Raw genomic sequence first — 17,541 nt, 5'->3', positions numbered from 1 at the left:
AAGACCCCAATCTTCCCATTGCCTGGAAATTCCTCGTCTATATCATTGGCGCACCTTAGGTAGAATCTATCATTGTGGCAACCTTGCACTACTAGATTTGTTACAGGCTTCAAAACCATGCTTTTGATCTCAACACTGGCCATACCAGTAATGATTCGGCCCTGTTTCTACATATCGACTCTGACAGAACACCCACTATCACACATGTTCCCCAATAGCTTAGTCGATCTGATCTGATTAAGCTGATCCCAGAATCTTGGATCACCGCTTATGAATCGACCCATGAAGAAACGGCTACTCCTTCGATTGTTTTTACTGACCCTTCTTACAAGCGTCTGGAAGGAGGAAAGACAGAGGTTAGTTTCCCAAAACCAGCGAACATGTGTCCAGCAGTCCCCGTTCTTCCTGAAGAGCTCCCAGCCTGGTTGCCTCAGGTCCTGATTGTTGCTTTTGATGCCAATGGGAATCTAATTTATCGATTTTAGAGTCCTACAGACCATAAATGGTTCTACATCTGTGACTATCCAAATTGTTGTCAAACTGATGAGGATGATGAACCTCACAGGCGTCAAAAATCTCCCCCTCAGAAGAAAAGAAGAAAGTCCTGGATCCTCTCTGGCAACGCTACCAACGTGGTTGTCCAAATGTTGGTCCTCTTGGTGATGACCCTGGAAAGTATCAATTCATTGTTGAGTATGGTAATAGAAAACTCTGTTCATTAGGATGCTGCTCCCCTCAACCCACACCTTGCTATATGATGGGTAGCGGATCGTCCTCCTCTATTAGTAAAAATTTCCCCCAAGCAGCTGACTATGAAGATGCTAACCAGAGAATGCACCGTTGGAAGGCCACTCCTCCAAATACAGTGGACCAGAATGGCCAGAGGCCTAGAAACTCTACTTTTGAAGCCCAGCTGAACTAGCAAGCAGAGAATGCTATAGTTCAGAACCAATATCTTTTGAAAATAGTGTCCTACCAAGAACACACTACTTTGGCCTTGCAAAAACAAGATCTGGATGTCAGATATCTGAAGGAGAAGATTGAAGCTTTGCACAATGAACTTATGCACATAGCCACCACAGTCAAGGACGTTGCGTATGCTTCTACCCTCATCTCAGTTCGTGAAAAGGAAAAGAAGGCATTGGAGGAACAGCTTCGTTGGGTGCAGACTCTTCTTCAGACGTCTCCCAGTCCATTCTTCCCTGAGTTTCCTCCCGTCATTGAAGTTGATTCTTCAATAGCACAACATACCTTTCCGACAGAATTACTCAAGGAGCTATAACGAGACCAGAGATGCATCAAGCAACGAAAAATCTTCATCCTCATCCCAAGATAAGTCAACTTCCTCATCCTCCTCTCAGGAAAGATCTACACTACATCACTCTCCACAGCAAGGTTATCAGCCATATCAGCCATCATCAGCCATACTCTCAACCTACTTTTCAACCAACCTATACTGCCCCATCAAGGCCACCTCCCTTCATCCCATATGTACCTCCAGCTACCAAGCCACACACTACTCAGCCAGCATGTTCCCCATTGATTCCTGAAAAGAACCCAAATGCCTTGAGTCCTTTTCTGAAACAACTCCATTCTACCTCCAAATAAGCAATCTCAGTTCTCCCTATACAAGATCACCATGATTCCAGCTCTATCATGTCTGACTCCTCCATTGAGTCTGATGATCATTTCCCCCTTGCTTTTATAGCCCAACCAAACACTCAGCCAAACCAACAGAACCAACAGGCAGGTACGGGAGTCACCGATCCCATCATCTTGGATGATGAAGACCATGTCGACAAAAACGCTCCCAAGTTAACCTACAGGCTCCGATGCCGGACCAACCTTATCAAAATCAAGACCCCAAGCAATTGTTCACTTTTGATGGAATTCCATTCCATAAGTGGCCTGATAAGATCTCAGAATTCCATGCTTGGTTGACTTCGGAACTGCTTCAAGAGGGAATGACTTCTCTCATGCGGCCATTACAAAGTTTCTGGCAAGAACGCATGGCACCTTATGAGAATGGTACATGTCCCTTAGCCCTTATAGGTAGCTACAATGGGTACAAATAGGTATTGATGAATTTGTATCCCAACTCTATAATGAATTCATAGGTCCGATTGAGAGCAACAGAGTCAAAGCCAAGGAAGAATACTTCCAGATGAAATGCTGCTCTTTCCAAAAATCAGACCTTGAGAAACATTTTACAAGAATGATGGATCGTTTCTACATCCTTGGCGGTCTTGATGATGTAAATATGAAGCAGGTATTCCTAAATTCTTTCCCAGAGCCTCTGGGCAAAGATACAGCAAAGAATTAGCATATCCAAGGTCTCCAACTTCATCAGATCACCCTTGGTAGACTGTACCAGGAAATTCAAACTGCTCTTCAAAGGCTCTGTGATCAACAGCAATTTTTCAAAACATGGGAGAAGACCACAGAAAAGCTAAAGGACACCTGTGACAGTTCATATTTGAAAATTAAATGCAAAGACAAGAACTGTTCTTGTCCCATAAAGAAGCAATCCCATTTTTCCAAGATTCACAGGTGCAAATCAGCTTTTCATAAGCACTCTCATCCGTCCCATAAGCATCCTAAAAGCAAGAAATACCGATATTTCAAGAAGAAGAAATTCTGAGGAAAGACTTCTGATACATGCTATTCTTGTGGGAAAAAAGGTCATTTTGCCAAGAATTACCCTGATAAGAGGAGGAAGACCAACCTCATGCATATGTTGGCCAAGGTTGACACCACTGATGACATGGATGCTGATATAGAGTCAATGTACTCTATAGATGATGAATTCTCCCCAGATCTTTTATTTACATTGGAAGTATAGTTATCGAAGATAGAATCTGGGTCTGAAACGGAGTTCAACGGATTTGAATCCATCTACCCCCTCTTCCACTCTAATCCTTCACCCTCATCTCCACCGTTACCCCTACAGCTACTTCCAGCATCTAAGGTTCTCCTCCCCCTAGCCCTCTTATACATAGTCCCAACAGCATGGGACCGCCCAGTCAAGATTATCGGATATTTTGACACTGGAGCAACCATGACCATTTTAGCACCCCATGTTTTACCCCCTTGCTGTTGGAAGCCTCACAAATAGTACTTCACCATAGCTGACGGCAAGACCTTTTCAGTGGATCTTATTTCCAAAGACCCAATCAAGTTCAAAATATTTCCCACTTTGGTCATTAACCATAGGGTCCTAGGGTCCTCTCTACCTAGTCGTGATGCTCTTATTGGTTTTGACCTTCTCAACAAACTCCCTTCCCTTCAATGGAGTGCCCATGGCCTGACCTATAAAAAGCAAGTTCTCCCCTGGACATTGGTTCTTAATCTTTTTCTAACAATTCCTTTTGCATATATCAAGCAGCAGTTGATCTCTCAGTGTTGTGCAGATTCCCACACTAAATTCCTTACTAAGTGTAAGCATCCTCTCTGGCAAAACCCACAGTTTTTCATCAGGCTCCCCTTCAAGAAGAATGAAGATGCAAATCCAACTAAAGCCAGTCACACGGACATGAATCCATCCCATCTTGCTCTTGCTCGAGAAGAAGTCACACTCCTACAAGCCCAAAGTCTTATTGAACCAACTTCTTCTCCTTGGGCATTGAAGCATTCTATGTTCACAAGAGAGCAGAACAATCTCGGGGCAAACTTCGGCTCGTCATCAATTACCAACCCCTCAATGCATTCCTGGCAGATGATAAATTCCCATTGTCAACAAGAGCGACCCTTATGTTGTAACTTTCTGAGGCTATGGTTTTTAGTAAGTTTGACTTAAAGGCAAGATTTTGGCAGCTTGACATTCACCCTGATGATCGACCCAAAATAGATTTTTGCATCCCTGGATACCATTTCCATTGGCATATCATGCCATTCGGCCTCAAGGTCGCCCCATCTCTCTTCCAGAAGGCAATGATGAAAATCTATGCACCCATCCAAACCCAGGCTCTTATCTATATTGATGACATCCTTCTCTTTTCCAAGACAGAAGAAGAGCACCACCACTTAGTTGCTCAATTTCATGCCATTGCTGTGCAATACGGAATTATGCTCTCGCCCAAGAAGATGGAGATCGGAGTCTAGACAATAGATTTCTTTGGTGTTATAATTAATAAGGGAAAATATGAGCTTCAACCTCATATTGGGAAATCTCTCGTCCAATTCCCTGATGGTCCTCTCACTGTGCATCAGCTTCAGCAATTCTTTGGGATAATAAATTATATGACTGAGTTCATTCTACACCAAACTCAACATACAGGACCTCTGAACAAGCTTCTCAAGAAAAATCCTCCCCCATGGACGGGGGTCCACAGCAAGGCAGTCAAAACTCTAAAGGAAATTGCCCAGCATCTCCCCCCTCTGCAAATTCCTTCTATAAGACTTAGAGTCTTGCAAACAGATGCAAGTGATGAGCAGTGGGCAGCAGTTCTTTTAGAAGAATCAAAGGATGGAACCAAAAAAGTCTACGGATACAGAAGCGCACAGTTCAAACTAGCAGAACAACATTACCATTCTACCTTCAAGGAAATATTGGCTATCAGGCGTGGCATTAAGAAGTTTCAATTTTATCTCATCAGTCACACTTTCCAAGTTGAGATGGATATGTCTTCCTTCCCAAAAATGCTTCAATTCAAGCAAAGGTTCTTCCTGAGCCACAGCTCCTCCGATGGGCAGACTGGTTTTCTCAGTGGTCTTTTAAGGTCAAACACATCAAAGGCAAAGAAAACATTCTCACAGATTTCCTTTCTCAGACAAAAAGGCCGATCAATTCATCCATTCCCATCCTCTGTATGCCACTCTGGCCTTCCTTCTGTTCCCGCAATTCATCTTCTCGGTCCAACCCGAATGACCCAGGCCCATCCGAACCACCACCACCAGACCCCCCCCTTACCTGATATTGTCCATCTTCTGTCCACTCTTTCCCCCGAAATTTACTTAGATATTTTGGGCAGAATCATGGTTGCTTACAGTACCCAAACCTACCAATCTCTCCTTGCAGTCCTTGCTCACAGGTATGGCCTTACCTACGATTGGATGGTCTATCACCCAGATTATCCATACTTAACTCTTTTCACCATCACCCAGTATTATATGTTTGACAAAGAGTTTGTGGTATTTTTCTGGCACCTGTTAGTTGTGCATAAAATCGCCATGTGTTTTTCCATCCCTGCCCTCATCCACTACTTACGCCAAACCTCTTCCAGATATAGGTTGCCATCCTGGCCCAATTCTTATCTACACCTTGCGGTGCCCTCTCATTTTGTGAGGTTCCTCCAACTCTTTGCCCCCATCCCACATTGGATTAATATGCTGAGCTGCTTGCCTCACGATCATCTCTTTGTCACCATCTTTTTCCATCGCCCTGTTGACCACATCCACCCTACCCTCGTTGAACCTCCCATCCTTGATTACCATCTCATAGCCTATAGTCCGTCCTTCTCCATTCTCGGAACTAGTGATGATGACCTCTTTGCCTAAAGAGATGCCAATGACTCGATAGGGGAACGATGGAGACAGTTCATGAGAACCATGTGTACCAAAAATAATTTGGACCCGGCTACCTTGCCTTCTATCCTTCTCAACTCCACTCACATAGCATGGGATGTCAATAATGTTCTACAACACCCACTAATCCATCACATCATGAGGCAACATGTGGAGTATGAAGTCCACCAATACTTCTACTACCGCACTGGTGCTGATTCATCCAACAGTCCAAAGACAGACTAAAGTAGTTCATGTGGTTTTCGTGGCCTGAAAAGTAGTTAAAGCCGTGTTAAAGTTAGTGATCTTAGTTACCGTTGTCGTATTCTGTTTGTTGTGTCATGTATTTGTAGTGACCTGTCATGTTGAATGCTTTGGGGATTTCAATATGTATTAAGTCCGTGGATTTCACGTTGTGATAAGTCCGTGGATTTCAAAGTATGTCAAGTCTATCATTGTATTGCCTATAAATATTTTTTGTTGTAACGTTTGAAGGCATCTTTAGCCAATATTATCAATATAGCCTATTTGGTATCAAAGCTCATGAATAGAAATTGCCTGTCCCTCTATGGTGAGGCAACCTTGTATCTGATTTTAGACTTTTCCATGAGGGACTTACATGTTGCAAATATAAGAATATCCATTTTTTATTGTCCTTGATGTCAGACTATGCCCTAGTATATTGTGTATCATTGTGCTATTTTTTGCTCTTATCTTTTGCCCCACTGACAGGAAGATCTTTTACTCTTGTCCTTTCAAGAGCACTATGGCAATCTTATCACTATATCTTTCGTTGATCGTGAGAGAGATGTTTCAAATTAATGAAAGAGGGACATGTAGATGGACAAAGAAATGAAAAGGACTGGACTTTGTGTTTGAGATAAGCTTCTTGTATAAACCAGGATGTGACAAGGCAAACGTATTTCAAGGAAGAGGGATTACAAAAGAGAATGATTTTTTTGAAAAAAAAATGGATGAAGATCGAGCTCAGCAAAAGTATATGCCAAACTGCCTCCGTACCCTGGAGAGGGATCAGGTCAAACGTAGTTCAGTGGAAAGAGACATGGCTTTAGTGTCAAAGCATTGATGATTAAGCTCTATCATAGTCGGGTGAGCCCGAAACTATCGTCAGAAAAAATCTCGTCATCATATAATCTAGGAGGACTTCTCTAGGTTATAATGGGGCTTAGGACTTAGCTCCAAAGGAAATATAAAAGGCTCAAAATTTGCCCCAAGATTTAATTGAGAATTTGACAACTCATGGTTCAACCACTCTTTGTTTCTTTCCTTTAGGTTCTGTTTGTAAGAGACTCTTCTTTCCTGCTCTCGTTTGAACATTGCGTCCCTTAGGCACATGTAAGAGCCTTCATAATTAAGTTCCATCATAGCCAGGTGAGCTCAAAGCTATTAGAGGAAAACCTCACCGCATCTGGCCTAGGAGGACTTCATAAGGTTGCAACGGGGCTTAGGACTTGACTCCAAAGGAAGGGTAAAAGGCTCAAAGTATGCTCCCATGGTCTAACTGAGAACCAAACTCCCTTTTTTATTCTATAAGAATCCTCTTTCTTGCCCCTATTCGGGATATGGAACTCTTTTCCATGAATTGCAACTTTTTTTTTGTTTTTTGTTGCTGCTTGGGTTATTGACTCTCTTCATTTTTCTTTGCCCTTTTTTGAGCTATTGAATTCTTTTGCCACTTTGCCCCCCTTTTTCTTTTCTGAGCAATTGACTCTCCTAATTTTTTGTTTGCCCCTGTGGCAAAAATGGGCTTTGGTATAATGTATTAATCAGACCCTGGGAGATGATAGGATTAAGTGTTTGAAGGACAATGGGATGGCAGGGTATGGGTGAGCCATATAAGTTTTCCAAATAATAGACTAAGGCTTAAAAGGTTAACTAGAGGATTTTAACGTCTCAGGACTTCTTTGGATAACTAGCGGACAAGGATGGCCTCCCTTAATAGGTTTGATGAAGTAAAGTCTCCTCTTAAGCTCCAAGCTCATTTGAACGGGATTAGATGTATGGAAAGCTCAAGATCTTTTATTATCAAGGCTCAACAACGTGTCAATGATTTTCTTTCCTTTCTTCTCTTTTCTATGAAAATGCTCTATCTTCTTGTCATCATCAAATCCTGGGGAAATGATAGGTAATGATGGATTGAAGGTAATGGGGATGGCAGGCTATGGGTGGGTCATACAAGTTTTCCAACGAATAGGCTAAGGCTGGATGTGGGTGAGCAAAGGATTATGATGACTGGGATTTAGTTTTGGTAAAGACTAGTGACCAAAAAAAAATGACCTCCCTTTTTGGATCACATGTGACAAAACCTCTTTCTAGGTTTCAGGTTCTTTTGAAGGGGATCAGACGAATGGAAAGCTTAAGAAACTTCCATCATCAATGCTACGACACACAAGCCTATATTATTTGAAATGAAAGATAACGAGACAAGGATTTGGAAAGTAAGCACATTTTATTGATTTTGATGATGAACAACTTTTATATGACTCTAAAAGATAAAACTGTAAGAGAAACAAAAAGGCATATGAAGTTTAACCCATTGAATGAGTAACTCAAAGAAATGAAAGCAAACTCGACATCTTCTCTCATGATCATGACATTACTTTGTTATCGCTAAAACTACCCCAGAGGAATCTTGATCTTCTTCTGATCGAGAGGGTTCTCTATTTCGTTCAGGAGTTGGAAACACTCGTCAGTAGAATGTCCCACTTGCATATGGAATGCGCAAAATAATTCCTGCTTGTACCATATTTGCCTATTTTTTTGGGGTGGATTTTGTTCAGGCATATGGATCAAACCTGCCTTGTACAATATGGTGAAAGCTTCTCCTAGAGAAATCCCTAAGTCAGTATATTGCCTTTTTGGGTAGCGAGGATAAGGACTTTTTCTTTTTCTAGCAAGGGGTAGTACTAATATTGGCGCAGGGGAAATAGCGACCTTTGTCCTAGGCGAGGGGATCTGAACCTTCTTGTCATTTATAAGGATCTATTATTCCCTTTGAAGATCTTCATAATTGTTAATGGAATGCCCCCGCTTGCATGTGAAATGCACAATATAACTCTGATTTGTACCATTTCAGAGTAGGGATTGGAATGTCCTTAGGAAGAGTTGGCATCATTAACCCTTGATTGAGTAGGTCTCCGAACAGTACACTGAGCAACATTAGGAATCATATTGAGTTGCTTAGACCGGATCTCAAATTTCTTAGCATCCAGAAGATCTTGTACTGACTACTTCAAATAGATACAGTTATTTGTTGCATGACCCCACTGGGAGTGGCAGTAGCAGTACGAGCTTTGGTCATTCCATTCTAGGCCCGAAAGTGTCATGGGTTTTGCTTTGGTTATCAAACCGGCTTCCAAAAATTTGGTGAAAACTTTCTCCAAGGGTATCCCCAAATTTGTGGATTATCCCCTCACGACTATATGACAAAACTTGCTCTGGAATATGGGGTGCTATCAAAGATTCAAAAGGTTGCCATGGTTATGAGCTTCTTGGTTTGCTCTGTTGTGTAGGCCACCCAGGGGATGTTATTACCTCAGAAAGGAGGATCTCTCCTATTTCTGGGTCATCTCCCCCAACCTTTTCTTGGGAGAATTGAATTTGTTAGATCCAAACATAGCATATCGGGCTAAACTGATTCTGCAAGTTCATGAATGATGGGGTGAAGAAATACCGGACAGACCCACACTAAATTGATAAAGACCTACACTTTTGCATTTCTTCATTTGTTGCTTATGGGGATAACTTGCCCCCTTTAACCCTTCAAAAGACCACTCATTGGGTAGCTGAGTTTCTGGAGAAAGTTCTTCTTCGACACCTTTTTCTTTTGTATCCAAGAGAGTATGCTTAGGATTCTCCAGTTTTGATGTTTTCTCTGCCTCAATTTCAGGTGCTTCCAAAGCATGACCAAAGTTTGTCATCCTATCATGATCTTCTTTCAAAGTTAGGTTAGGGAAAATAGTCCCAAGAGTATGATGATGACTTGGATATGGTAATTGCGCTGACTCTGCCCAATCCATCAGTTTCTACACCATACTAGTCAAGTTGGACAACATCTACTCCATATTGGCTACTCGATCTTCCAATGACACCAAAACAATGAGAGGAGGGCTTCCACTAGAACTCATGCTTAATATTCAATCTCAGTATACTCTGTTAAAGAGAGGAGTGAAAGGACGCGAGTTAGGAATGGATGTTGGTGAGGCCTCTGGACTACTGGTTGATGGAAAATATCCTAAGACCAGAATGATGCCGAATCAAAATTCAAATTATGCATTGAATCCAAAGATGGTTAGAATAGAGATCCCTTTGTCCCAAGTTTGGCCCCAATAAAGTTCGTGTATATGTTTAAGATTCTTCAGAGATTGAAGCCAAACTCAAGTATGGACAATGTGTTCCTTAACCAAAACAAATTGTGAAATGCAAATGATGTAGAATCAGGGTCTTATGCATTTACCTAAATCATACAAAATATAAAATACAAATGATGTAAAAATCAGAGTTTTATGCATTTAATTGGATCATGAAATGTGTGCATGAGAAAATCGTGTGGAATAGGTACACATGGAAAGCTAGTGCAGATTAGGCTTTCGAGATTAACCCAAAGCAAGAGGGATGTTCTCGTATGAAATAGGGTCTAGAATGATAACCCAAAACATGGAAGATGTTCACACAGAAGACTCGCATGGAAGAGGGTTTTAGATGATTACCCAGAACATGAAAGATATTCACACGAATTACTCATGTGCAATAGGATTTTGAAATGATAACCCAAAACATGGAGGATATGTACAAGGAAGATTTGTATGGAATAGGGTTCTAAAAGATGATAATCCAAATTATGGAAGATGTATATATGTGTGGATTAGGATTTTGAAATGGTAACCCAAAGCATAACTTATGGACCACGAAAGAGGACTTATGAAATGGACACGACTAGACAGGATCTCAACACCTATGGATGACAAAAGGGAAGAAATAAGGACACTCAGGGTGACAATAAGTTTAATGGACAGAGTTTTAAACTAGGTTTTTATGGCTTACATAGTTACTTTAGATGAAGATAATTATTTTACATGGCTTTGAATTTGGTAAGGATGGAAGCCTAAACTAAATTCCCTATATGACCAAACTAAAGACACACCAAGCAAAGTCAGCTCAATTAGGAGTAATTCCAACTTTGTAACAAATTGGAGTATGATAAAAGTTGAAAAGATTCCTAATTGATGATCTCAAATATGGCGGTCTAAATTAGAAGATCCTCATAGCTGGTATTATACGAACCTGATGCTTCAGGGACTTATATAATAAATACAACCAGGGTCTCCCCCTAGCATCAAAATACAAACATGTGATCCTCCATTGGTCAAAAATATGCATACCACTTTTAATTGACTACGTAGGCATCGCCTCTATCATAGCCACCTTATGATGGTTATATCGGCATCACCGCACTTTGTCAATCGTATGGTAAAAAAAATATTGACCAACAGGGAACACAATATTCGCACTTCTATGAAAAGGGTGGAACCTTGAAGTTCTGTTAGCATCCGAAGAACCATGGTAGGGTAATATCAGCTGTTGTAGGAGTTCCAATTTGAACCTCAAACAATTGTTACAATTAGCTGTGTTGTTCCTAGGTTTCCAAGCTATGTCCCGACAAGGTATATGCTCGAAGTATGCAAGGCTGAAAAAATGGTTCTCCTTGACAAGGATCATCGGCATACCGGTTACAATTGTGTCCCGAGTACGGTGGTGTTTCCTCTTTATGTACCACTTTAGGGAACAACTTGATCAAATCAATTGAAATGTCTACCATAATGCCTTTCGGGACACCTAAATGTATGTCCCAAAGATCATTAGGTAGTTCTTCAATTAATTGGATAAGTTGAAAACTAAAGTAGGTACGGTATCAAGGTTTGTGATGCCACTGGGGGTGGCCCAAATCTGCATGAGGGACCCTTACAGTGACACTATGGGGGTATACAAGCAGACCGTGCAGTGTACGTGTGTGAAATAAGTGTATACAATATGAAAGATAAATTAACATAGCAAAGTCCTAACAGAGAATTGTTTTGTAACATAAAAGGGTCTAATCGGGAGTCTGACAATCCCTAGTGAAGTCGTCACAATAGAGACAACACATCGTCCCTCAAGTCCTTTGATAGATGGACTGGGATCATACCACATGGTCATATGCGGTGTGAAAGGGGTTTCCTATGAGATGGGCCACTTTGCTGCCACAAGAGGGCCCATTAAGCCAAATATGAAAAAGTCGTCACCTAGGTTAGACGGCCTAAGGCCCAAAGAATGTCTCTCTTCTTTTAGAGGAGAGAAAACTAATGATTCCAGAGCGGATAAGGCAGTTGGATCATTCCCAGAACTCTAGGTGGGTGTCAAATTACAGGTTGGGAAGGTATTAGGCACCCAACCTATCCGATAGAAAGAAGGTCTCCCTGTTATTGCTAGACCCTAAACAATTCTCTAAAAGGCACTTTTCTTAGGCTAGGTATATTCTATGGTATGTGTTGTCTTAGATCAAATTGTTATGTTCTTCTATCTCATTTGAAGGCAATAAATTAAGGACAATGACAAATCATAATCAAGATCATAAAAATAGCTAAAGGGATGATACATCAAGATTGCAACTTATAATTATAAAAGACAAGAATTATAAAATAAAGGCTATTATGGCAGGGGATGGTGGATTAATTAAACACCCATTTAACCATCTCTGAATGGCTAATCGAAGGGCATTGGTGCCCGAGATTGTACACTCACCTCCCAATATGATCCTATATACTAGATTATCACGTATTATCGCTTATGGTCTTAATTTGGAATGCTATAACTCCCCACACTCGTACTTTAACTTATTTTGGGTTGAATAGGCCGAATGCAATCAAAAGGGACTCAAAGTGAAAACAAAATACAAAAAGATTAAAAAGAGAAAACCGATTTGTATTGACAAATTGGGAATGTACGGCTCTAGGGGAGTCCGGATATTGGACTGGCCAATATAGGACGATTCAGATACCAAAAAATGACTCAACTTTTATTATAATGCAGCCCAATACACAAACCAACTCCAAATGAGATGACATGCTTCAAAGGGAATGCTTTTAGAAAAAAAACTCGATTGGGTTCGAACTTGAACCCAATCACTTGGTTGACTTTTTCGAAAGCCTAAAAGTTTGAAAAGGACTCGGATGATTTGTTGATGACGGGCTTGATTGAAGCCCATATGCATGATTTAAGGATCTGGTGTCCCAAGGTCTTATGAGCTTGACTCGGGATGCAATCGATTAAAAGAGCGATTTCCTAGGGCCGATTGATGTATGCCAAATGACTTGGGTCAAAGATCATGATGGATCTAAGCCGCTTGTCAATGGCAATAAGAAAAATCATTTTTGAAATCAAAGAAAAAATGATTTATAAAATAAAATATAAAAGAAAAGACAAAAGAAGAAAAAATTAAAACAAAGTTTTTCTTTTAAAATGGGATGAACTAGGCCTAAGCTAAAAAAGACTGTATCAAGGGGGGTAGTCCCTCGATGAATTAAAATGGGCCTGATTAGGCCTCAACTAGACAAGCCAAAATGATTTAGGGGTTGGTCCCCTTTATGGACAAATGGGCCTGACTGGGCCTTTGTTTGGATGAAAGTGATTCTTCTTCAAGATTGATTCGAAAACGATTTATAGCACAAGTCAATTAATACCGGTAGTCACTTAAGTCAATCCAGTAGCACAAGTAGCAAAGGTAGCAAGGGTAGCAGGTCCATCAGTCGATGATCCGGATCCAGTCGATGAAGCAATGGATTCGATTGATGATCCGCTTGATCAAGTCATAGGTTTTGCAATTTGTCAAGCTCTCGACCATATTTTTTTACTAAGCAGAATTCTGTTGAATAAGCGGATGTTGCATCACTAACAGCATAAGTAGATAGAGGTCCTAAAAATTGAACAAATCTGATTTATGGGATTAGGCTTGCAATGGACTGCTATGGATTTCCTAAATGGGCTTGGCTAGGTCTTTGATGATTCGCAATGTATCCCATTAAACTCTGAAATGGGCTAGGGGCCTAAACAATGAGACTTAAGATTGGTATGCCCAAAAGATCCTGGAATGGGCTTGAGGTAAAAAAAATTCATAAGATTGAGGCAATCATCTAAAATCAGTCATATGGGCCCATTTGGTTCTGAAATAGGTTTAAGACCCGAACAATGAGGTTATAATATTGGAGCAGCCATTTACCCAAATTTTGTATAAGCCCGCTAGATCCTGGAATGGGCTTGAGGCCCAAAAATGCAAAGAAAACCAAGAGGGCTGTGTCTGATGGGCATGTATGCCCGTATTTAGGCCCAAAAAGTCACTAGGTGGGCCGAGCTAAGATTGAGACTTTCATTTTTTGTCATGGGCCATAATGCGAATAAATCTCGCCTTATTTCATATGGGTTTGTAATTCCGAACGGGATAGCCTCAAAGTTCTGTATGATTAGGATTGATCTAAGTATACAAAACAAATGAAATAGATTGTTACCCATCTAAGATAGGGTCAAAACCCATCCCAAGACATTGTGTCCTAGATGGATCCATGAAAAATACTGAATAGGTCATGCATCTGATTGTTTGGCTTTGTAATTAACCGTTATGATGAATAAAAAAAATGGTGGGAATGCATCAACAAAGAAGAATATGAAATCATGAACAATGTCAGATACAAGCAATTGATCCATACTTTGATTAAGAAGGGATGGGTTTTAGCAAACAACATGATATAAGTCCATTATATTTGGAGAATACAAAGACATGATTTCGAGTCTAGAAATGGAATCAAGATGTAACGGAACTAGAAATCAATTCATGTTCAAAACAAAATGTAAGCCAAAGGATTCAGACTCATCAATAGAGATTGGATCCAAAATCAGTCACCGAGGGTACTCATGAAAGAAATTAGAGATAGGCAATCTTGAATCTAAGATTAAACACAGAGATTAGACACAATGCAAATTACAAGGAGAGAAAATAATTATTCAGAGATACTGAGAATAGTGCATTCTTGCATCTAAAATTGTACACGGGGATTGATCACAAAAGCAACCACAATGGAAGTCATTGAGACATATATTCCATCTCAGATTTAAAATTAGTCACAGAGAAAGAGAAAAAAATATAGAGATTAGATTCAAAAGGTCGATCAAGAAAATGTGAAATAGAGATTACATAAATCTCACATTTATCTCAGGCTTAGGTGATCAATCAAGAATGCAAATAAGAAATGATCAACAAAAACCATTCGGTCATCTTAGGTCTAAAAGGTTGGTCAAGAAAGAAAGAGAAATAAAGATCACTGGTTCGTTTCAGACATAAAAGAACTACCAAATCAAAGGTTGGATTCAAGATACATGGAAGAAAAAGGCCTCAAATATTCATATTTGAAATCCAAAATTAAGTGTGCAGGACAAAAGATGAATAGAAACTACAAGAACTTTCAGACCAACCATGATTCAACAAGAATTTAAACCTTAGATGAAATCCATACCTGAAACTGCGGAAACACGATTGACTCTAATGCTTGCTCTTCTTGATTCCAGCGCAACAACACACGATCGATTCAAGTGCAAGGGGATAGGGTTTATTCTTATAGACCAAAAACTAAATAAAATTACAGATCAAAAGAGAAAAAGATTGAGAGTGGATCAGACACATAAAAATCCAAAAAATATAGGAGCAATGCCAATGATCCAGGTTGCTCCAGCGTCTGATGTCGACGATTCAGGTCGCTCTGATCATCCAGTGCTGCCTCCGTCACTTCCGTTCTTCAATTCCCAAGATCTCTCCCTAATCTTCTATCTAGTTTCACTCTTTCTCTCTCTGATTCCTCAAATTTCTCTCACTCTCAAACCCTAATCAATCCCATTTTTTTTTTCTTCTTCCCCTCGCTTCTCCTCTCTTTGTTTTCCCTCCCCTCTGAAAACGATGAAAAACTAAAAGAAACCCCCCTTTCTTTATGACTTTTCGTTTTCTTTTTATATTTTTTTTCCCTCTTTTTTTGGTTTGGTTTTTCTTTGTTTTGTCTTTATGTTTTAACCAGATTACCCTTAAGATTAAAAAAAAAAACCTTTTATTTTGTTCTATTTTCTTTTTTGGTTTGTTTTTTTTTTTTCGTGTTTTGTCTGGGTTACCCTTAGGGTAAAATCCTCTTTTCTATCTTGTGAATTCACCTAGAGGGGGGTGAATAGGTGAAGGTAGTAAAATTAAAAATTATGCAAAAATAACCAAATAAAGACAAGCAATAAATCAAAGAGTGACACAAGAGATTTATAGTGGTTCGGCCAACACTTGTCTATGTCCACTCCTCTCACCTTAGAGAGAATTTCATTAAATCGAATTTTGAGTAAGAGCAAAAGGACTCGTACAAATCTTGAAAGAGCAAAATGATTCAAAAACAACTAATCTTGATTTAATGAACAAGAGGACTCAACCTACTTATATAAAGTAAAAGTGATACTAAAGGGTTTAGAGTTACCTCAAACCTTAGTAATGCTTTGCTACCTTTCAAACTTATGAAGCTTTAATGCAAGTTGAGTGAAGGAAGCTAAGTGAGAGTGAATGCCTTGAATTGGTGCTTGAATTCTCACTTGAGAGTGACTTATTTTTGGAGGCTCTTGATTGTGATTAGTAGTGGTGTTTAGAGCATTAAACAAGTGGGTATTTATAGGCTAGATGGCTTAAATTAATTAGGAATCTAAATTACGATCGGATTTCAAAAGCCATATATAATCCGGTATGCTGGATTCCAATCCGGTATGCCGGATTTTCTAATTTTCATATTGAACAAGGGAAAAATGGTCAAATTATAACAGTAACAAATTGATTCGGTATGCTGGATAGCTATCCGGTATGCCGGATCAGTGTAAAACACAGACCAAAATGGATCCGGTATGTTGGATCATTATCCAGCGTACTCCGGAGGGTTACTGTGACCATTTTCCTGAGATTCCCATTGATCCGGTATGCCAGATTGGGAACCGGTATGCCGGATTGAGAAATTTCAGTAGAAATAGTCCAATTCCATTAAGGGGTTGGTTCGGAGGGTTCCAAAACTACTTAGTCACATGTCTAAGGGGTTGAATCACCTCCTAAGGACATTCTAAATGGATGTATGCGTGCATGTGTGCATTACATCAATTGTGACTTCATCATTACAACCACTTGATTACAAAGTCTTCAAATTTGTCTTCAATCTTCAATATGCTCTTTGGTTAATCATAGCCTTTTGACTTCAGTGTGTGACTCTTTGATTTTCATGTCTTTGCATACGCTCTTATGTACGCTCTCCCTCACTTGGTGCTACGCTCTCATCTAAATATCTTACACAAATGTTAGTCCAAGAGAGGCTTTATTTGTTATCATCAAAACATGACTTGGAGTGTATAAGGAGTTTTCCTCAACATAACTCTCTCCTTTCAATGAAAATCAAAAGGATAGAAATGCCCTCCTTTCCTAACTAACTAAAAAAGGATCCCCATTGGGTTATGGGATCAAAAGGCTAGTTTGGAGCTTAAACTGGTCTGGGTTTGGACTTAATTGTTTTATTTTTTATTCCATAGATTGGTTTAGCCAATGTGTATTTTTTATTCTAGGATTAGTTCAGGGGTACCTGACTAGATTAAAAAATGACCAGAATGCCCCTGGGTATTCTATGATTTTTGAAAAACCCTAAGGGCAAAATTGAGGTGTCTACACTACCATGACTCTGATACCATGTTAGAATGTGTAAAACTCTGAGTATTTCATTCATTGTAGTATGGGATATATATACAAGAGTTGAATACAAGAGATAATAAATAACTCTATACAAAAGTCAAAGTCGGTGCCTAACATGTACAGCCATATACACTAATATTATTTAGTTAGTTCTACCATATACATTAACAATTTGGATTCTGAATGAATTAATTTTGTAATTTTTAATATCAGTGCGTAGATTTTAATAGAATCTGGACATTAAGATT

The sequence above is a fragment of the Telopea speciosissima genome, unplaced genomic scaffold (assembly GCF_018873765.1).
Source record: "Telopea speciosissima isolate NSW1024214 ecotype Mountain lineage unplaced genomic scaffold, Tspe_v1 Tspe_v1.0014, whole genome shotgun sequence".
Lineage (NCBI taxonomy): Eukaryota > Viridiplantae > Streptophyta > Magnoliopsida > Proteales > Proteaceae > Telopea > Telopea speciosissima.
This window is presented reverse-complemented; position numbering follows the sequence as displayed.